This window comes from Zalophus californianus, chromosome 4 (genome assembly GCF_009762305.2).
Source record: "Zalophus californianus isolate mZalCal1 chromosome 4, mZalCal1.pri.v2, whole genome shotgun sequence".
NCBI lineage: Eukaryota > Metazoa > Chordata > Mammalia > Carnivora > Otariidae > Zalophus > Zalophus californianus.
The window spans coordinates 148,396,504-148,420,216 of NC_045598.1; the positions used below are offsets into that span (position 1 = coordinate 148,396,504).

General features: G+C 34.9%; 1 protein-coding gene across 2 annotated transcripts in view; it reads right to left on the reverse strand.

The window, feature by feature from the left end:
• Positions 1-12,050: 12,050 nt before the first annotated feature.
• The window catches only part of TRIQK (triple QxxK/R motif containing), a 147,389-nt gene continuing 135,726 nt past the window's right edge, over positions 12,051-23,713 (reverse strand). For both annotated transcript variants that reach the window (XR_003522532.2, XR_003522536.2), the window contains one exon: positions 12,051-13,900. The gene's annotated coding sequence lies outside the window, so the exon portion shown is untranslated. The remainder of the gene's footprint in view (positions 13,901-23,713) is intronic.

Sequence of the window (23,713 nt, forward strand, 5' to 3'; positions counted from 1 at the left end):
AGATAATACCATCAACCCACCACCAGTAAGACATGTTCTTTGAGTGATTTTTGTTTTAATATTGACAACGTTTCTGATAAATGAGAATTTTCTCTCATGCTTCCTTTACAACCAGCAGCACACATTTACAAATGGCTGACTTTGGTTATCCAGGCCATCAGAAGCAGAGAGCTAGAACAAAGCATACTTGCACTCACTCATGTGAGATCAAATCAATGACCTTCACCTCATTAGCACATTTTCCAACCAACGGATAAAGCTACAGTGAACTTCTTTCTCTGGGAGGAGTTGTCAAAGCTGACTCTTACATGAAGGCCTCAAAAATCCTTTCTAAAGAACAAAATGAGAACAAATAATAATCCAGTCCTTATAATCTGACTTTTAGATCTACACTCAGTCACTGGTTGATCCAAGTTAGTGAAGGATGGTGATAACCTCATTTTTATATTTGGATGTCTCATGGATATCAGATTTTTAGGGGCATGAAAGGTTCAATTTTGTACTGCTTTCTTGGGAAGAGGTAAAATATCATGTGGCCAGGAAAGAAAGTGTAATAATAAGGACCAGAATTACTTATTTGTATACCAGAAGATACATCTGTAATTACTGTAAGTGATTACAGGCTCTATCTTATAGTGTATGCACAGTGAAAGTCATAGTTATTAGCCCATGCAAAGAGTTTTGGAAATAACTCATAAACAAAACTACACCTTGGCATCAAGTAGGTTCCACTGAAAGGTATATCATAGGCTTGACTGAATTAATATGACTTAGTAGGACCAGCCCTGAGAGCCTGGAAATATCCCCATTTGTTCTGAAAACACGAGACTCTGAAATGTAACAACAACTTTTTTCCAAATTTATTATCAATCCTTTTGTCTTTGTACCAAAAAGCAAATAAATTTTTTAAGTGCTAATTGGCAGTTCTGCAAAGATTCCACAGTGCCCCCACACTAATTGCATCACCTGCAGAATTCTCAGTTGGACTCCACTTCCAACCTGTACAGTCAGGAAGTCTGACAGGAAGATGTATACTCAAAGTTCTCAACAAAGAGGAAATTACTCTACAGTCTGCTATAAACATGTGGAGATAGCTAAAAGTTAATTCATTTCATTCATTAGGGATGGTCTAACTTGGCTAATCTACACTGTGTTTAAATTATATAGCTGCTTCTCCTAATTTTTGGATAAGTGCTATATTTATGGCCCACATGCTGAATATTTGAAATAGTTTGAAACAATATATATGGCATGATGGCTTGTTTATAGTTGAGTTGATTAAATTGCCCACTCCACATTTTACATGGTTCTTTCTCATAAATTATTTCGATCAATGTAAAAGTTTCTTAGGCTGAAGGAATTATGTCTTTGACAGCTGGTTGTTGGTTGTTGGCTCCAAGCAGTTGATCAAAAAAGGAATTTCAAAGTGGGGTGGGGGTAGCCCTTTGCAAGACTGAGAAGCTGATGTGCTACAAAACCCATGGAACACACGGGAAAGAGAAGTATAAAGCCATTATACACTTCTTTTTTTGTGGTTCTAACAGTTACAACTGTGACCTACAAAAAGTTAATTTCTTTCATGCCTCAGATTTCTCATCTGTCAAATGGGGTTAACATTTGCATCAACCATATGAAAATTGCCAATTTTATAGATCAAAAATTGTCAAAATCCAGCAATTTCATATGGTTTATTCTAATAACATCCATACTGGGGGATTATTAGACAGATTCAATAAATTAATGTAGATACAGCACACAACGCAATGACTGAAATGTATTAAGTACATGCACAATAAATGTTAATAATTTCTAAAATGTTATTATTACCATATTTAAGTCTGGGTTAATGTAAAGAGTATATACTAGTAATTTCTGTTTCAAATGCTGCTTATATATCATTTCACTTTTTACTGTGGGACCATGGGAGATATTACTAAGCAGTCATCCAGGTTGACACAAACTGCCTGTTCCATAAGGCTGGAGTGGTTGCCTGATTCAAGAGAGGATAATCCACAAACAAAGCTAAGTGCAAGCAGGCAACAAGTGTAGGTGCCGAGGATTAAGTCTAGAAACCATTATTTCATTCCAGAATCTGGTCATTGACGCCAAGTTTGGAAAATTCAAATAACATAGCCAAATGTGGCTAAAGAGTCAAGTTGTAGCCATGGGTCATGAATTGGAGAGTAAGTCAGAAAGACTCCAAAGCCTCAGGTACAGGACGGAATGGACAGCTTCCAACTGGCAATGTCACTGATAAAAGTTCCAGCCTAAGACTAGAGGGTTTTGAGTCACCACACAGCACCCCAAGTCATAGTGTTGGCTAGTTGGGGAATTTCTTTCTGCCTTTGGATGCCCCGGCTCCTGGGAGCCTCCTGGATGATTATTAGCCCTAATGTTGTAATTATGTTTATTCTGTGGACATGAGAGCACTCTCTCTGTTACAGTTCCTATAAGATGTTACGTCCCGAGAGAAAGACAGATGAGTTCAGGATATGAATTTGATAAATGTTCTTGCTGTCCAATCAAAAGACCACAGCACCCTCTAAGAAATTGCCATGAGCCTCCCAATATCCTCAGTGTTCTAGTTCCTCCACAAATCATTGACCCAGCGTGTTTCAAAACAAATAAGAATATTTGATCTTCATATATAATATCCACCTTCATCATGAGGTCACTTCAAGATTTAAGAGATAACCAAAAAAAATGTTAAGTATCTTTTGCTTTAATTTTAATATAATTCAATTGTAATAACCTATATTAATAGTAATACCTATAAATATTAATACTTATCAATAGCATTATTAACACTTTTTCATACTATACTAGATACACTGAATATTTTAATTATATATGTGTGTGTGTATATATGTATATATATATTCACATAATTGGGGCAAAATATTCTATTTAATGCTATAAAGTAGCTTATATATAAGCTAACCAATAATACATCATATCATATTTTAGAACTGCATCTTATAAGGCTATCAACTCTTCACTATTGATTTTCAATGATCTGGTGTATTTTTTGATGGGTATGTTACTATCAGTGATGAGGACTATCCATGGGCCTGTTCTACACAAGCCCACTTTAGTTTATGCTACTTTATACCAGCTATTTGAATGTCTATTATCTAGAATGGTACAATGAAGACACCTTGAGATAGGCCCAAAACTGACTCTGCCAATTACTGTATCACTGACTAGCAAAGTAATTGCATCTCCAGGTCTTGGTTTCTTCCTCCATCACTAAAGGGGGCAAAATTACCTCAGGGGGCTATTGTCCCAAAAATACTGGGAACTAAAGCTACTCTGGCAGTTCTGTAGAACAGGGATATTCTTGGTAAATCTTCATCTCTTCTTCTTGTTCCTAAGATCACAAATCCCATCAAGGGGTATGCAGTAAGCAGTGCCAATGCAATTAGAATTAAATTCCCACAATAACTTTGGTAAGGATAATAAAAAGTACCAGCTGCATGAACTCTATAATTTGCTTAGTAATAGCGTTTAATCCTCATAAAAATACTACTGTCTTCATCCTACTATTGAAAAAGTTTTGGGGCGCCTGGGTTGCTCATTTGGTTTAGCATCCGCCTTCAGCTCAGGTCATGATCCCAGGGTCCTGGGATCGAGCCCCAGGTCGGGCTCCCTGCTCAATGGGGAGTCTGCTTCTCCCTCTCCTCCTGTCCCTCCCCACATTTGTCCTTTCTCTCTGGCTCACTCTCTCTCAAATAAATAAAATCTTAAAAAAAGAAAGAAAGAAAGAAAAAGTACTGACCCTCAGGAAGCCTAAGATTGCAGAGTTAACAGCATAGTTTGGAACTGAACCCAAGTCTTCTGACTTGAAATATAGTAATCCTGCAATCTACTCTCATAAGTGGGGATTATAAATGCTTTAAAATTTTTTGTCTGGAGAAATGGTTGTCTCATGAATGATCACCTTAGTAGGCAGAAATGATATGATATTCATCATAAAATATTAATACATTATAATAATACAGAAAGTAAGAACTATCTGGGAGATTGTAGGGAGCTCTAGGGCTGACCCCTGATTTCTTAGTTGGGCTGATTGTATTTCCCAGCACCTACGTTGCTAAGGTGCCCTTCCTTTAGGGACAAGCCAGGTTCACCTACCAGTAAATTTAGGACATTTTCATTCAGCTAATTAGCCTTCTAGACAGACATAGGGCATTGGGAGAATCCAGTTAATTTGCCAACTCTTAACTTCCCTCTTCTTCTGTGCAAAAAGTAGAATAGAACCTGTTTTATAGCATAAATAATCAAAGGGCGAATTCCATTGGAAATTTTAGATCCAAGATGTTGATGTTGAGTGGGTAAGCTCTATGTTCTAAAGATGCAGAGAAAAACACATTTTTATGCAACCTTAAAATCACTGAGTCTTTTTTGTTTGTTCATTTTGTTTTGTTTTACCTGATACACTGGTTTCATCTTTGCTGGTCTGTGACTCGACATTTCCCAGTGTGACAACAGTTCATGTATCAAATGGAGCAGTGTAATATTACTGGGAAAAGGTGAGACAAAAAAGGAGCTTCTCTCCTTTTTCTGATACCAAGATTATCTGAGAAGTAACAGACCCAATGAAGAGGAGAGGAATACAATACAATTTGTAAATGTTAGGACTTGCTAAGTTTCTTGCAACTTCTTAGTTGAGGATGAATGGACACTAATTTCAAAGACATCTCTGTCTTCTAGCTACTACCATAGGAAAAATACTTAAACATCACTTACGTATTGGGCCTTCAAAGGCAAACCATACACATAAATTGTGAGATACCTGTCCCTGCTTAATTTAAGAAGGTCAATATCTTGTTATGTTTTGAGGCATCCTTACTCATCAGTACTTGCTTATGTGTAGAAGATACAGTCTTTGACAAAGTCATTACCTCTTTGGTACCTGGACAGCTTTTTCCAAGGATGCCTCCAACTTCTCCTTCATGTGTCAAACTACACCAACTGCTACACCTACTGGCAGTGGTGAAATTGCAGGGGTGCCTCCTGTCTTCCTTGTCAACCATACATCAGTGCTTTGAGGAAATAAACTGGGCTAAAAAAGGTTTGGCAATGCTCTTGCTGATTTGAACAGAAGAGTAATCTACATATCACTGTCATCCCGTACCTCTGCAGATGTCAGGAGGCAGGCCATTTCTCTCTGCTGAAGTGCTTTTTCTTTTGTTACCATCCCTATAACATGATTATTGAAATGATTCAACAATAGTCATGCCACAGCTATAGATACTTGTTGAAAGTAAATAATAAAAGCATTTTATCCGAATGGCTGTCATTTTCCTGTTGAGGGATCCATCTGGTACATAAAGTACATTTGTATGCATGTCTGCCTTATATGAACTGCTCTAATTTGGTTATCCTGATAGGTGCCATTGTAGCTTCATTCTAACAATATTAGCAGAGACGAAGAGGTCAGTGGTTTTCAAACTATAATTTGCAGTCACTCCAGTCAAAGGGATTGCAACAAGATTGAAACCTAGTAAGAAAGGATTTTAAGGGGACTCCTGGAAAGGATTCAAGCACCATACCATAATGTGACATTTAAGTTCACCTTAAGCAAAACTCCATTAGAAGAGGGAAACCAGTTCACTGCACTGAGATGAAAAAGTAGTAAGGAAGAGTAAGCTATGCTTAAAGTTAGAGGGTTAAATGGTTTCATATGTAACTGACCTTCCAAATTTGAGAGCTGGGTCACTTTTAAATTACTAAAGTAATATTTGTGGCTTCTTTTTTAGTTTTGTTAAATACCATCTTTTTCGTTACTTAAAATTTTAAGAAATGGGGACTCAAGGTTTGTTAATTTATTTCATGTTTTTCTATTTTATTCCCAACAAGAAACCAAGAATTTTGCAGAGATTTAGTTAAATAAAATTTTCATGTTCCTTATATTTCAAGTAAATAAAGTTATCAGAAACAACTGCTTAGATCAACTTACTCAATGCAGAGAAAAAAATGTCATGTGTATCTGGAATCAATTCACTGTATTCTAAAAATGTTTATTGAGTACATCCTGTGTGTCAGGCATTTTGCAAGGTACTGAGCAAAGAGCAAAGGTCTTTATGGACCTTATTGCCCATCTGGAAATAAGAAGATATCAAACAAACAAAAACAATGAAATGTGCTAAGTCTTAAAAATGATAATATGATGTTCTCGGAGATTGGGTGGCTAAAAGTCAAGCAACCAGGAAGGCCTCATGGAACAAGTAAAGCTCAAACTTTTAACTAAATGATGAGTGGAAATTACCCCAAGAAGAGACAGGGAAGACAGCATTAGGACAAAAAAACAACATGTGCCCAAGTCCATTCTCCAGACAGAGTAGAAATTTCAAGGAAGGAAAAATAAGTTTCATATAATAAGACTATAGGCTACAATGTGAGATGTCACAGATAAAGCTTAGACCTTAAAAGCTAGGTTAAAACTTGGAAAAACCATTGAATGGTTTTAATAGAGGAGTAACATGATAAGATGTGAGTGCTGGAAAATCTTTCTGACTACAGTTTCAAGAATATTTTAGAAAAGAGCATGACTGGGAGAATGGGAGTCATTTAGAAGTCTATTCCAACAGTCTAGCTGAGCACTAATGGTGGCCCAGGCTAGGGAGTTGGTAATGGGCATAGTTTAGGATATGGGATGTATGAGATTGGTGAATAAATATAACAAGTGATGAAGAAGGAGGAATAAAAATCATGGGTTTTTTGGGGGCAACTTCATGGATGGCAGTGCTCTTTCCTGAGATAGGAAATATTGGTGACAATCAAGATCGATTGAAATTCTGAAATGTTAGGTGTATGACAGAAAATAGAAAATAATTACATAGCTATTTAGTTCTATGTAAGTATATATTGTACATAAAATATATGAAGATATAGGATGTTTTTCTTCATTTTTCAGAAAACCAGACTGCATAATTTGTTAATCACACCATTTTAGGGAAATAGAGATCTGGAACTACCAGTATGCTTTCCCAAAAAAGGAAAACATAAAGCACTGAACAATTAAGTGGCCTTCTCAGAATAACTTAAAGAATCAGAGGGTTAGATACAGCACAAGTTGACTTTTTTTTCTTTCATATACGGAATGCAAACTTTCAAGCTGAGAATGTCAGGTGGACCTAACTTGTGTCTCCAAAATACACCTTCTGTTGGTGGCACTTTATGGCTTCCAGGCTCTGTGAAGACAATTAAAAGTATAGACGTACTGTCTCTGACTTAAACTTTCTTATAACTATTACTTCACTCATTCATTAATTAGTGCATTAAATACATATTTTGAACTCTCACTCTTAGCCAAATGTTGGGTTTGACCCCTGCCTGGGTTTACAAAATACAAAAGATACACTCCTTGCTTTCAAAGAGCTCATTATCTTGAAAATACTTAGAATCTTTATCTGTACTCAGGGCAATGTCAGTGGTTAAGACAGAGAAACACAGAGGAAGGACTCCCAGGGAAGGTGATACTTGAATGGTGGAACCGAACCCTAATGATAAATAGGAATTGACCAGGAGAAGACTGGGGAAGGAGTGTCAAGAGGTAGCCGCACATGGAAAAGGACAGATATAGGAAATCCCTGTGTGTATCCGGAGAAATGCAAGCAGTGGGAGAGGCAAGAAGGCAGTCACAGATTCTGAAGGGTAACTTTGTTGCTGTTGTCAGGGAAAAGAGATTGATTTTTGTCCTGACAGTCCTGGAAAGCCATTGCAGTTACGTGACAGGTCTGTATTTTCTCAGTTGGAGCATCTCTAACGTAGTAGTGAAACTTGAGCCAGTCTACAAGTGGGAAGACTAATTCAAAGGCTATTTCATGTGTTGGTTGGGGACAAGTTTGAGAAAGATGATTTAAACAGCCCGTTTGGTGACTGAATAAATATGGATGTGGAGCAGGAAGAAATCACAGTCTGAGGCACCTAATATGCATGCAATGAATATCCCCTCCTAGACTCAGCAGTGCTTTCCAAGTGCCGAAGCTCTAAGTGTTGTTGTTAAACTGACTTTTTAGCTTCTCAAATCTAATACAGCACCGAGTTTATTGACTTTTCACTTCAAGATATTTCTTAGATAGGCCCCTCTTTGTTTTTCCAACTGCCACCCTCTTGTGGCAAATTTACTAGGATTTTCTTGACCTTCCTGTATATCCCTTGATTTGATCTGTTAATTTCTTTAACTGTCTTCCTTTTGGTGGAAAAGATACTTTGTTCTAAGTATGTAACTAATTTATCCTAGAGAAATTTGAAGAAGGGAAAAATAATATTTTCTCGGTGACTGTTTTTCTAAAATCTCTTTAGTTAGGAAAAGGAAAAATATGCCCCTTGACTTTGTTATTTAAGTGCATTGAAATGATTTCAAAGGCCATTTAATACTCATGGATCTACCATAGGATTAGGCACGTTGCCAAGAAATCATATGATTTTGATGTTCCTTAATTTTCAAATGCATAGCTCCTGATGCTGTTTCCAACCTGTCCATGGAAAACCATTATAAAAACACTGTAAGACAAATTTTGAGTGCCAAAATCTATCATACACAAGCATAATCAGAGATTGTATTTAAGATTTTCCTTGTTAAAAGGAAAACATAATACTTGACTAAGAAATGAAATACATTTTTCTTGTACTTTTAATTATAGTAAATTGTTATTCTTGGAAGCCATGTTCCAAACTTGATTATTAGTACTGAGATTAATAGAAACTACAGGCCCATTGCCATCATTCCAAGGGTAAATTAATTGTCAAGAAAGTGACTTTAAGTATTTTTTTTCAACATTTCATTCTAAGTAACACCCAGTCATAGGCCAGAAAAAAATTTTGTGGTACAAGTGAATGACTTGCGTTAAATTATGGACTTATTTCTTTAGTTTCCAATCCCACCTTAAAAGTGTATTTTCTAAACTTGGGTTTATAAGTCTATGAAGTGCATCCAGTCTTATAAATATTTCACACAAGGTAAACTTGAAAAAAGTGTAACATACAAATAGGTTGAAAGATTAGAAAGATTAAAATGCTATTATTGTAGGTGTACACACATACAGCATCAAAAATTATGACTAAAAAATGAGATATTTCACAATCCATATGCAAAACAATGCAGCCTAGAAATACTGTCATATTTTGTTTTCCATACAAAGATTGTAAAAACACACAGAAATAGGAGTATTTTCCTATCTTGTGCTCCACTATACATAAGCATCCTTGGGCTGGCTGCTTCCAATGAAGAGAGAAGCTGAGTTGACAATACTTAATGGAAAACATGAAGGGTAAATCTTAATGGAAAGAGAATTTCATCTGACCAGGAGTCTTTTATCCATTTCATCCCAGTGGTGCTGTTGTTACTTTGACTTTGACATTGACATTCCCATGAGTTATAAACTGAAAAAGAATTTCCGTAAAAACAGCTAGCCAGCTTTGTTAAGTAAAACAAGTCCTTTTATCTTCATTGTCTAATACAGAAGTAAAGAACAGTGAAGGAGAAGAAGGAACCTGCTTTCCAATCTGTATCCTCTTAGATGTTTATATTTCATGTAATTAGGAGGTTGTTCTTACCATTTTATAAATAAACTCAGTGGTGTTATATATAGCCTTTAATTTGCTTTACACTTGAAAATTTTTGTTTGTTGGTTTAACATTCCATAAACCACATATAGAAAGAAGTGACTTGACTCAGGCATTCTGGTTTGTTTCTTTCCTACTAACAAAATTGTTCTAATGTTCTCTGGGAAATCTTAAACCTGAGTTTGAAGACCAAGAGGCAGTTAAACAACAAACACTTATCGAACACCTAGGCTTGGATGGAGTATTTTACTAGGTACTCAGAAAGTGCCTGTAAAGCAAAGGAGAAGGTAACCCTTGCTCTTAAGGAAACTTGCAAGACTTTTCACGAAGAGAAATATATCACAGGAATGTGCCAATCACTTTGTTCGTCAAGAAATTAAGTCTAAATACATAGGTAGTGAAATTAGAGGAGCTTTATTATTTGTGTTCTTCCATTTACCTACTTTCTATCAAGATAATTGTCAAACAATCTGCATTCATTTGTCAAAGTACATGGACATTAATGTTTATCATGCATCCATTTCATTATACACTGAAATACAGCATTAGTAAGCTAAAAAAGAGCACTAGCATGAGCAATGGCTTGTTCATCCCATTTGGAGATAAAATTTATGGAAGAGAATGACATTTGCTGAATGTTAGTTTACTATGGGGTGGCTTTTTCCTACTTCACAAAACCCACAGTCTTACTATACCCTCATCATTCCATGGGATAGGTATTATCCCTGTCTTTTTAATGAAAAAGTTAAGTTCAGAGAGATGAATTAAATTGGCATTCTTACCAATCATCTGGATTGACTTGACTCTTTAGTTTTTTTTCTGTTGTATGTGCCGAAAGTAGGTTCCACTTACATAGGAGGAAGAAAAACATTTGTAATTTATGATGCCACTTAGGAAAATCATTTGTCAGAATAATGTTAGTTTTAGAATTAATAATAAAGGTGGAAAGCACATTAATGCTATAGTGAGATGCATTCTTTATCCCCCCGAGCTGGTAAATTCAGATGAAAAGTAAATGTTAAAAATTTGCTAAAATCTATAAATAAAGTTCAGTGAACTTCTATTCATCCTTCAAAGACCAGCTCAAAGGTGACCTCCTCAGGCAGAGTTAATCACTGCTACCACTGGACAGTTACATGTATTTCAGTACAGAGCACACTGCATTATAATTATTTGTGCACCTGTTTCTCTTTTGGTATGTTGAGCCTCACAGAATGTGTCTTTTCCTTTTGTCCCAAGATCTGGGATTTTAATAAAGGTTGTGTGTGCTGTACAAATGGATAGATTATTGTATACTAATAATCTGGAGCATTCACATTTTTTATTCGTCAGAAACACATTCCTAATAATTTTTTTTTTAGCTCGCTTTCTCTTTGGCTGGTGGCTTATTTCTTCCTAATACACTTTAGGATTTTTTTAAATTTTTGAATATACTTCTATTCTTTGTTTACTGTCATGACATCTCAATAGTTAGCTGACATTCTATTCAACTGTACAATACATTGTTGAAATAATTTCACCAAAATTTATATAATTTTACTTTTATATCATTGTGTCTATGGATAACATTGATAGACTTTTTCCTTTGCAGTCCTAAGATAAAATTGATGGTCAAAAAAGAAAAAAATACAATGCACTAAAATCTGTGTAGTTCTCCCCCTCCCTTTCTATAAAATAAGGGAGAAAAGAAGGTCTGTTATGAATTCTCCTATTATCTGCTTTTTAAAAATTATCCAAGTGGTTCAAATATGGGGAAATTGCTTTAAAGAGAAAACATATAGGAGGGGAAAAAAAGCAAATGTGTGGAAAAATAAAAGCTTCAGTCTATGGTACTATTCTTCAACAAACCCTGTTTTCTTTATTTCCATATTAAACAAAAGAGCTAGTCATATGTAAGTTAATAAAGTGAACACAAGGGAGATGTACCTCCAAATTAGAGCCAGACGGTGAATAACAGAGCAGGAATGTACTTAAAGCCTGGTACCAGCTCGTGACAAGGTCTGTTCTCTGTCTTAGCCCTTGATTTTTGGAAAAGCTTCAGGAGCTATGAGAAAAACTTTCAACCTGACAAGCACTCCAGGGCTGGGAAAGGCTCCTGTTTTAATTCAGCCCAGATGTGATCTCTAATGAAAGCATTATGGTTCTGCAGCTGCAGTGGATGGTATAAGCATTTTTAAAAGAATAAATTATTTTAAAAGATTTTCTTTTTCCCTTTTACAATTATGCTTGACCTGTGCTAGAGTAAAATCTTAAGATATGCTATAAAACAATCTATCATGTCATGCCTTGTACAGCCTGAATATTGTATTAAACTTCATGCAAAAGAGAGAGAGGTGAAAAGTCAGGATGTATATGCTATATAAATCTGTTTATCATCCTGAGATAGATTGCCTCATCCAGTAACTCTCCAAAAGCTAAGTTTCAAGCATATGTAGCATGAAAATATTAAGCCAACCAGAAAACTGATTCTCATGATATAAGATAAATTCTTTACATGGACATTGCTTGCTTTATTCATATCTGCATTTTATCACAATCCCCAGTGGACATATATGCACAGATAGAAACAGTATGTTTTTTCATTTAAAATTTTAAAAGTAAATATAAAATGAATATCATTTTTAAAAAGGCAATGATAAAAACAAGATCTTAGATGGAGAAAATGCACTTAAATAATCTGAGTTGCTCTTTCAATATTTCAGAAACATAATATGCCAGAGCACCTAAATGCCAACCTGCCTTCATCTCTGCATAAGAGGAAATCCTCCACTCAATATGATTTCTGTTTTTGCCAATAAAATAGAAAAATAGATGAACAATGTTTGGGGGAAGTGTAAAATTATGATTATTTTGAAGCATTCTTTGTTTGCCTTGTTTATTGTTTTGGAAATGCTCTAGTTGAGAGGCATCCAGTGGGGACTCAGGGAAGAGCATTTTACATATTTATAGAAACATTTGCTAACCATATAACATTCCAGCTAAAGAAAAACCTCCATTAAGCCCATAAAATAGTTTCTAAGCTGTTATAGGAAGTTATTTTCTAAGAGTAACAAGAAAAAAGAAAAAAGAGGGAAGAACCAAATGATTGAAAGGTATTAAATGATTCTGTTTGAGAGCAGGAAATGCAGGTTATTATTTGCTGACGGATTATTCAGAATGAATTTCATCATTCTTGTTACAAATGTGTTTTTTGACACTTTAATTATGAAGGAACTATTCTGAAACACAATATGAGCAGAAGATGCTATAAGTTTAAGTAAAATGCTATTACATCCTCATTTTACAAAATTCACAATCACACTGAAATTAAACAGCATTTCTCTTTTGTAGAAAGAAATGCTTATTGCAAAAATGGAACGCATGTGGATCCAGTGACATTTTAATCATTTTATTTTAGACAGTATTTAGAAATAATGAAAATGGAATGGGGAAAGCTTTGCACTTTAATGCATATATACAGCACTATGTATATGGCACACTCTCACAGGCCATAAAAATGGAACCTTTTCTATTGCTATTTAGTGAAAAAAGATACTCAATTGAAGACGGGAGAGCAGGTAACTGATGTAGGTACCTGAGTACATCTATGCTCAGCTAAGCTTTGTGCACCCAGCTGGTCTTACTTTTCTACCCTCATGCCCCCAATTTACTAATGAACATCTCGGTTTATAATTTATTTGGGCACATTTACTCTAGAAGAGTCAGCCGTTCAGCCCAATGACCATAATTTAAACAAATAATTTACAAATCATTTTTATAAGCTATGCCTATTAAGTTGTGATGTGTTGATAAATTTAACAGAAAATATAATGGCATGTGAGGGGTTCAAATAAACACGCATTCCGAATAATACAAAATCAAGTGTTAATCAGTGATGTAGATTCTCAGAGAATTCTCAACCTGAGCTAATGTAAGAAATTGAATATCTAGAGTGTAAAATCCCATTCTTACTTTCAGCCAGTGGGGATAGACTACAATAAAAATTTAACCCACAAAGACTGATTTCTCTTATTTTTAGAAGTTTCCACCTAGATGAGAGGATGACCATGTCAAATGTTCACTTCTATGTGGTTCCGTAGGCACACCTTCAACATCTGACAAGATCTCTGCTGTCATTATTTTAAACCGAAGTCAAAGATTACATGTATGACTTTAGGATAAATGCACCTGTAGTGTTTGTCTTCAATACATTTCTAGGCAGCTCAGGAAATAGGCAAGTTGCAAGAGTACTGCCACTGTTATCACAAGCTGTCCTTTTCTGCATATAAACATGTCTGCTGCAATGCATGGTAGTTCTCAAGACTGGAGCGCAGAGCACCACCGAGGTCTGCAAGTCAAAAAAAAAAAAATGCCATTTGAGCGAGTTAATTTTACTTCTACACAAGCTGGGAAAATGTTTGGTCAGGACTTTAATTTGCTCAAGAGCCAAAGGCCATTTTTTTTGCTTTCATTCTAGGAAAGGACTCCATCTTCTAAGAAGAAGGAAAAGCAAAAACTTGAAAAGACTATTCCATTGAGTGAGTTTGGGAACATGACCTTCTGTAATGTTTATTTTAATTAGGCCTCCTTCTCTAAGTATTACACTCCCCAAATGGTAATGCTTTAAAATTCCATCTCCTTGAGGGAGAGGAATATTGAGGTAATCAACTTCCTGCCACCCTCCCAGAAGCAATTCTATAATGGTAATAATAATAAATTATATAATAATATATTATTAAATATTGTGAAACACATATAGAAGTAATTACCCATTTTACTTAGCCTGCATCTATAGAGACTTTATGTTTAAGCAACATATATTATCGTGATTTATAACATCAATCAGTAAGTGCTCAACACACGTACTGAATCAATCTCATTTTACAGGTGATCCATTCATGAATTCTCTGTTTTTACCAGTTTTCAAAAGCTGGCTTTTAATATTTAACACATATATGATCAAATGTATACCCTCACAAAAACTAGTCACATGCTCAAGCAACTACTGAGATAGCAAAACATACATATATATATATATACACACACATATATATTTTTTTAATTCGAAAAAGAAAAAGAAAAGTTTTTTATCTTTGGAGATTATAAAAAAATCCCTAGTATTCTTCTTTTGTTGTTTGTTTTTTAACAAAAGAAAGTATAATTTCAAGCTGCTTTGCCTCTTTAATCCCTTTTGTATGACTGGAAATTAGTGACGCATATGGTTCTGAAATTCAAATATAATGCAAAAGACTTTCTACATTTCAATCATTTGAATTCATATTTAATGTATTGAAAAATTAACATAAATGGAATATTTCCAAAAATGTACATATCATACGTGAAAATAGCATGAAAAATTCAATCTTCTTGGCTTTGTCTTACATTACTAAAGCTGGTTCCAGAGAGTTTTGACTGTGGCAAGACAACAGTATTTTTATCCACTTCAAAGAGGCATGAAGGCCATCCTGCTTATGCCTACATCCTTCCTGTGCCATTTCCATAGAAGATGCCCTCATTTAGCAGCTACACCTCCACTGTGCAATATGCAGAGAAACATAATTAAATTTAATAGAAGCTGCCCCTGTTTTGAAGACACACTTGATTTAGAGCCACTCACAATTTAAAGCTGCAGGGAGATGTAATTAAATTTTATAGAAGCCACGGCTTTTAAATGAAGACACATGATCTATGTGCATGTGTGAACATACACACACATGCAGTAAAAATGAGACATTTAAAAAGTTATTCTTCTGTAATTATTTATATTATGATTCAAAATACAAGACATTATTGCTCAAATTATATGATTATTTTTATTCATATCATAGGTATGACTATAAGAATATACCAAGACAACCAGTACTGTACTATTACAATAGTACTTTATTGACTAAATTGATAAATAGTAATCAATATACATTTTACTATTAATGTTATCTACTTTTCATCTGACTCTATATATTTATGGCAATGACATCAATGGAGAAAATGCTCTAATCATGTATCTGTTGTTTTTTGCTACCTGTACACCAAAAGACTTACTAAAATGATGTAACGTTATTTAAAATAATCTAAGAAGGAAATTTACACATTTGCATGTATACGGGATATATAGGTCATTTGAAGTTGGAAGGTATTACACATGCTCTTACTATATTTTTATATATAGTATTTATTAATGCATCTAAGAATTCTAATATGTAGGAAGAATCAAGATATAAATCTATCATAAAGCATCTCCTACCCTCCAACTTTTGATTGAGTCTTTAGGGTTATCTATACACTGTTAATATTAATTTATGTGCTCAAATTTGATCAGTTTTAAACTTTTACTAAAAGGGTAAAAGATATAAATTAGGACTCCTAAAGTCATTAAGTAAATGTCTTATGTGGAGGGAAAAAAAAAAAAACAACTCCTTTGTAGATTAAATCTTTGAAGAAGACCCTGGTGAAAACTCTCCAGACTGGCTTTGTTCCTTTAATGTCTGTTTAATGCCTTAGAGAAGACATCTTCTGCTTTGACCCCCTTGAACCTTACAGACTAGCGCAATAAACCACAGAAAGACCAAAGTTTCAGAAAGAATGGTCTTTAAAACTAAAATCCTTCCTCAGGGCTATAACCTCAGTGTGAGAATAAGTCCAAGGAGGGAGGGAAGATCTCCTATCTTTGCCACCATTAATTACCCACTTAGTAATCTACTTCTGCCATAAATGTTCTACTTTCCTAATAGGACCTTTCTTTCCCATGCCTCAAGCCATGGATCATCAACTCAACTCCAACCCCCACCCGCCCCCAAAAAATCCCTCTTTTGTTGTTCAAGATTATTAAGCTAGGTAAACTGTGTAACCAGTTTTTAAAGCAAACAATTCGATCTTTGTTTTTATGCTGAAGCCCCTTCGGGGCCCACATAATGAATTGTGTGAAGTAAGAAGTGTGGGAATTTCTGAATTGGTTTAAATGTGTAGCATACTCTTTCTCATTTACTGTTATTATGCAGTTAAGAAAGAATACTAATTCTTTCTATTACAACTGTTTTATTGGCGTCTTTTTGGCCTTCTGTCTTAAATTTCTTTCCTTTACTCCCTATACTTTGTAGAATCATTGAAAGTTATATTCTATAATACTATTTATTATATTTCAAGCCACAGAGAATATTCAGAAAAGTACTGATTAAAAACAAATCATACAAATTAAACTTCAAATATTTTTTTTTCCTCTGTGGAAAGTAGTCAGTGGAGTAATCAAACTGTCCAGCTACATTACTAATGTCCTCATGCAGCATTCACCACTCTGTGTGCTAAGTGTTTCATGAATGAAGATGTCATAAAAATGTCAACAGTTGTTATCTACGGGTAATGGGATATTGAGTGACATTGTTGTTCCTGTATTTTCTATTTTGGAAAATTTTCCCAATATGTATATTTATTAGCATAAAAATAGTATTTGTTTTATATATTTATTATATAAATTATATTATTGAAGTATATTTAAAGATAAATGCATTTGATTAATACCTCAAAACTGAAAGAAATAGAATTATTTTATATCAACTAGTTTCATAAGAAGCCTGCTCTCTGGTTTTTTTTTTTGGGGGGGGAGTGGGAAATAAAATCTGTCGCCTGTCATAGTGTCTGATTCATTATGTGTGCTGACTATATGGATGGTTTATTTCCTGTTATCACTTTTGTCCATGTATCGATTAAAAAAAATCACTTTCAGCACAAATACTGGATAGTCTTCTACAATAAGTTTTTTTAAAAACATAAGTTCCTTTTCTATTTAAATGTAAGTTTATAGACTAAGTTTGATTTTAAAACTCTTACCTAGCCTTTCTTAATTCTTTAATTGGTTATTGAGTATTAAAATCTTACAGCTCATATTTGGGACTTTCACAAGTAAGTCAAGATTTGTTAACTTTCATGTGCTAAAGTGTCTAAAGTTCTATTTAAAAGGGAAAAAAAAGCAGAAAACTGATCTTGATAACAGAATCAGAATTCATGACTGGTTTAATTCCAGTCTTCTTATCTTTGAACCTTACCCAGAATTGATTTGCTTTTATTTGTGCTGTTATTTTTGTTTGTTTCCCCTTGATGAGCTGTTTTAGTACAGTGGTTAAGACAAAGGTTTTGTATTTGCACTGCCCTGGCTTTAGGTTCCAGTTTCTTCTCCCATTCAGTAAATTTTGATGGAGTGTCTAATTTGTGCTAAGCATTGTCTGACCTTGGAACTCAACTCAGTTGCATTTTCTCATCTGTAAAAGACAGATAAAATATAACTCATGAGGTTATTGTGAAGATTAAGTCAGATGATCTAAAAAAGGGTTTAGCACAGCATGTGCCACACAGGAAACAGAAACTATTATTGAATAGCATCTGCTTATGTGGATATATTTATAAACTGCTGCACATAGATTTATGTATATATTTTGTTATTGTTAAGCATACAACAGGACTGTTGATGAGATTTTTACAGGCAGCATGTGAAAGTCAATTGAACTAAATCCCTCTTCTTCAAAAACAAATTCAAGCTCTTTTCTACATTCTAGGACTAGCCTCTGTGATTATCAAGAGTCACAACATAAGAATATTTATAAATTTACTGAGGCTAGGGAACATATTTTATTCTTCTATTTTCTTCACAGACACAGTGCCTGTCACCAAACTGGTGCTAAATAAATTTTATTGAATTAAAAGTTAAAGTAGCAGAAAACACTGACATTAATTTGAGTCTCTCTTGTTCTGATGACAGAATGATATAACAAAGACACTAATTTTCCTGAAAAGAAATAATCCATAGAGTTAAACATATGCTGAGTATCATAAGTAAAAAAGATTTTAACTAAGCCTTCAAATAATGAGGTTAACAGGTGTAAAGGTGATTACTGTGAAAAGGTAAACATCAAATATAGCTTGCTGAAAAATAACTTTTAAGAATGAAGACTTCCAGAAGCATCCAGGAAGAAAAAAATAGCTCACATATAAGAGGAGAAAAATCATGCAGATTCCAACTTCTCCACAATATTTAATGTCAGAGGATAATAAAACAATTCTTTAGAGTACCTAAGTGCAAAAGGACGTAACAGAAAAATTTTATACCCAGCCAAGTTGTCATAGGAGACACTCTCAAATAATCATTCACAAAATGCACCACTAAAAAAATTTTCCTGAAAAAAAAACTCTCACATATGTTATTCCCTTAACCAAGAGACACTGAAATACAGAATTCAAAAAAGAGCATGATCTAGCTTTAAAAGAAAAATTAGAAGCTTTTAAATATACTATTAGATCTAAATAATTTATGATAAATGTGGTTATAAAACATAAGGCAAATTCTTTAACAAAACTCTTGCTAGAAAGTATATAATTTATAATAAAATTCATCAATGATAAGATCAAATTCCAAATTACATAAACAGAAGTTGTACATAAGAATTTATGTTGAGGGCACCATAAGTGTCATATTTTTTCTCTTTTTCCTGTTGTTTTTCTTTATTAAATTCTCTACAAGTGAAATATCTTACCTATTTAAACAAAATACATATAATGTAATAATAAATGAACAAATTTATCACCTTATCCCATATATTTTTATGTGAAATGTTAGTATCTATTATTAGAAGGATTAGTATAATGTGTTATTTGAATGAATATAATGCAAACCACAGCAAAGGATATATTCCTGATTCATCCTTGAAAGTAGTATTGCTTCCTAGCTATATCCTAGATTCATCTGAGAAAACAGATATTTTCAAGTTATAATGTTCTTTTCCTCTCCTGTATTTTCTCATTGGTTCTCCATTTTTTAGTGGCATATTTCCTAGGCTCTAGTCCTATTCAGACACTAGGCTGACCAGCTTCTGCCATTCAACAATCTCCCACTTCCATTGAAGGACATCATTCGTCCCCCATTTATCATATGATGAATTGGCAGCTCAGTTCTGTCTGACTGCTTATAATTACCCAGTCTTGGAATTTTTCAATCTCATCTCTGGCTATCAATGGGTGGGATCCATCCCTCTTTGACACTGTCTACCTTCTCTGTCAATTATGATCCTTCCCTAAGCTTGGCAAAGTTTTAGGGCATTTCACATGGTAGTCCCTTTCTATGGTCAAATTCATAGCCCTAATCATTATTCCTGTTGACCCTGGTTGTTGCTCATAAGCTCTGCACATTAAGTCCCTTATGGTAACTGTTTAGTATAACATTTCTTTATCATTTACAAATCCCTACTTTCTCCATAATCACAGTAAGCAGTAATAATATTGGCTGTTTTCTTAAACAACACTTAAAATCATTATTATCATTATTTTTCCTTGGTGAAGAATAGAGAAAATTTAAAGAAATTTTTATAAGGATTTATCTTTTGAATGTTGATTTTTGAATGAAAAATGGAGGCAGGAGGACAAATATAAAAAAAAATGAAGTCAATGAAAAAGCAAATCATAAAATTCCAGTTTAGAACAGTGTCTGCTTAATAGCTTCTGATATATTCTCCCTATTATAATGTCCTTTAAAATATTATGAAGATACAAGTTTTTCTTTAAGATTTTATTTATTTATTTGAGAGAGAGAATGAGATAGAGAGAGAGAGCATGAGAGGGGGAGGGTCAGAGGGAGAAGCAGACTCCCCGCTGAGCAGGGAGCCCAATCCAGGGCTCGATCCCGGGACTCCAGGATCATGACCTGAACCGAAGGCAGTCGCTTAACCAAATGAGCCACCCAGGCACCCCAAAGATACAAGTTTTTTTGATAAATAGCACAATTACCCCAAATTAAGACATGTGGACAACCCTTGGCTAGAATCAAGAAAATATTTCATCAGAAATAAATACGGGGCAGGAGGAATATGGAAAATCTCATAATAGGCACCTCATGTTTTATCTCATAAAAAAACAGGTGGAAAACAATGGAAGGCCCTCCTTGGAAGGAGAATAAGATTATCCTATTTTAAGAGTGTAGAAAGGAACTGTCATGCCTTCTAACTGTCTGTTTCTTTGGTTCAAAGTTCAGAGCATTAACAGCCCCAGATATGGTCACTGGTCCCTTTTCTTCACTGTTGCTATATTTTATAAGTTATGAATTGCATTATTAACTTTTTACTTTATTTTCAATATCCCTTCAGACATGGCATCTTCCAGAATAAAACAGGACAATAATAGGAGTAGAGTGGTAGGAGCATCTTACCATCATGGATAACCTGAAGATGGGGCAGAGAGCACGTTTCCATCATAATGATCAAAAGTTCAGAGATGGAAATAGGCATGGCGTTTTTTAGAAAGGTTAATCTGGCTGCAGCACTGGAAACAACAGAGGAATGGAGGGAGCTGAAGTCAAAGATATGGGCTGTGTAAGAAGTTTTACTCCACTTACCAAATTACTGCAATAAGAGGGTGTAACCATGGGAATGATACAAACTGGTTTATGCTTTTGGGAGGTCAATCTTCCTGTAGGATGGAAGATTGTAAAAAAAAAAAAAAAAAAAAAAAGCACCAAAAATAAAGGCAAGGAGACCAGATAGAAGGCATAATCACAACAAAACCTTGAGACAATGATGATTTGTGTATGTGTGATATGACATCCCTAGCAGGGGAGGGAGCTAATGCTGTCAGAACCAAGAGTGGAACTGCAGGAACAGGCAGTAGAGTTTAGGGTGTGGTTAAATGGGTTGGTTGTGGGGGCAGGGAGCACAGCCAGGGTCTTGACATGGCAACTCACTAGCCCACAATCCGAGCTGGGTAAGGGAGGTATTAGAAAGAGCTGAGGTGAAGATCAATAACAAAAACAATTTTGTCTGGTAAGGCCTCTTAGATGAACTGTTTTCATTTACTTGTTTAGTTGGCTTTTGCTGTATAACGGATTACTCTAAGACTCAGTAGATCAAAATGCCAATCACTTATTCTCATTCATGTGCCTGATGGTTGGCTGGGGTTAACTGATGTAGGCTGGCCTCAGGTCGGCTTAACTTTACACTACACATTAAAATCTCCCACAGCTGTGAGTTAGTTGAGACATACAGCCATGACAGAAAAGCAGAGGGACAAGCAGAGACATCCAATGCCTATTTATGTCTTAGACAAACCTGGAACATATCATTTCTGTCCACATTGCACTATCCAAAGCAAATCACATGGTCAAACCTAATGTCTTAGTCCATTTGGGCTGCTATAAAAGAAACATCCTTAAATTGGGTGCTCACAAACAACAAACATTTATTTCTCACAGTTCTAGAGACTAGGAAGTCTAAGATTCGGTGTCTAACGACAGCCTGCTTCCTCACTGATGGTTGTCTTCCCACTAAAACCTCATATGGCACAAGGGGTAAGGGATCTTTCTTGGGCTTCTTTTATAAGGGCACCATTCCCATTCATGAGGACTTTAAGCTCATTACCTATCCACCTTCCAAAGACCCCACCTCCTAATACCATTACCTTGGGGATTAGGATTTCAACATATGAATTTGGGGAGTGGGGGGATATGAGCATTCAGACCATAGCAACCCAATATCAGTGGGATGGTGGGTATACTCACTTGTAGAGAAAGAACTGCAAAGTCATATGGCAAAGGCTGAGGCCAGGGGTCCCTTCATGGGGTGTGCTACTTGTATGTCACACAAGGCTCCATGCTTAGAAGGATCCCATGATTAGTTTAATGCTCTGCTGTTGTTATCTTGAAATTCTCGATTTTGACCAAGCAGCTACACATTTTGAATTTGCATTAAGTCTTGCAAATAATGTAGCTGGTCCTGGGGGTGGATGCAGAAATAAGTCGAGAATCTGGACCAATAATAAAATCTACCCCAGAAAGACACACACATTTTACAGCATGTCTTTTAAGGCACCAGCTTGCTTCTGGTTATAGCTAAAAAGCAGCAAAAAATAGAAGAATAATGAGAATGTGATACTAATGGAAGGAATGGCAGACTACTAGAGGAAGTGAAAGACAAATGAAATAAACAAAACTGTAAGAAAACAAAAGCGAAAGTCTCCTGGAAAGAAATGTAAAAAGCCAGAGGTGTGGATTGACAGATGAGAGAGGGAAAACAGGAAAATAAGAAAATTCTAGGCAAACTAAGTTGACTGTAGTTAACTATGATATTCACTATCCAATTAACTATGAAGAAAAAAATATATATTTTTTTGCAGGGTAGGAAGGTTAAATTTAAAATATTGCTCTCCTGAATTGTATTCATCTAAAAAATATAAGACAGTTCTTTTTTAGACAAATGATTAAGTCTGTCAATAACTCTTTAAAGGCAATTATGATAAGATGGTTATGAAACAAAGTTAGCTTTTAATTGGGATAAAAATTACTTCTTATTGATAATTTTGGCTGGCAAGATTTCAAATACTATATTAGGTGGTGATCATATGTTTTGTGACAAGATTATGGCCTGCATCATTAGCCATTTTGAAATGTATTACAATATTAAAATTATCAGCTACTTAAAACATCATGTTAATTGCCTTTAAATTTCACATCTGCCTACAAGCTAGCACATCAAGTCTAAATACTACTAAATCGCATACTCAATCCCTTATTCACTCTCAGAGTCATTATGTTCATTCTAAGGAATTTTCTTATGTGCCTACTATGTGTCCAGATACTTTGCTTCATTATTTCAATGAGGGTTGTTACCTTAAGCAAAGTATCTTTGAAAACCCCTCAATAAACAGCTGATGGATAGGAGTAGTTACTGTTACTATGATTTCTTCTTAGGATAGCACATAAATTCCACTAGATGAAGAATATCAAGAAAATTTCCTCAAGTCTTAATTCAGAAGGAGGTGTAAGAAAGTTGAGGTCTACTGGTTAGGAATCGGTACAGACGAGGTGGTCCTTTTCCACAATATTCTGAGGTAACTGGGACTATCAATACAAATATTTCCAGGAGAAAATAGGTGAAAAAATAAGTTTGTTGAAGAGGGAAATATAGTTATGGGAAGACACGGGGGGACATATATAAAGGAAAAGATTGGGGGACAAATATAAAGGGACACACTTTGGTAAAAATTATGTTGATGGCCATTGAGGAGTATAAAATAGGAGGATTCAGCAAATGGAGAAGGAGACTGAACTGATAAGAACAGTGAAATAAATGTACTTTTCAGTCATCTTTGTTGTATACTGAATACCTACTTTGGGCCCATTTTGTGGGACTTT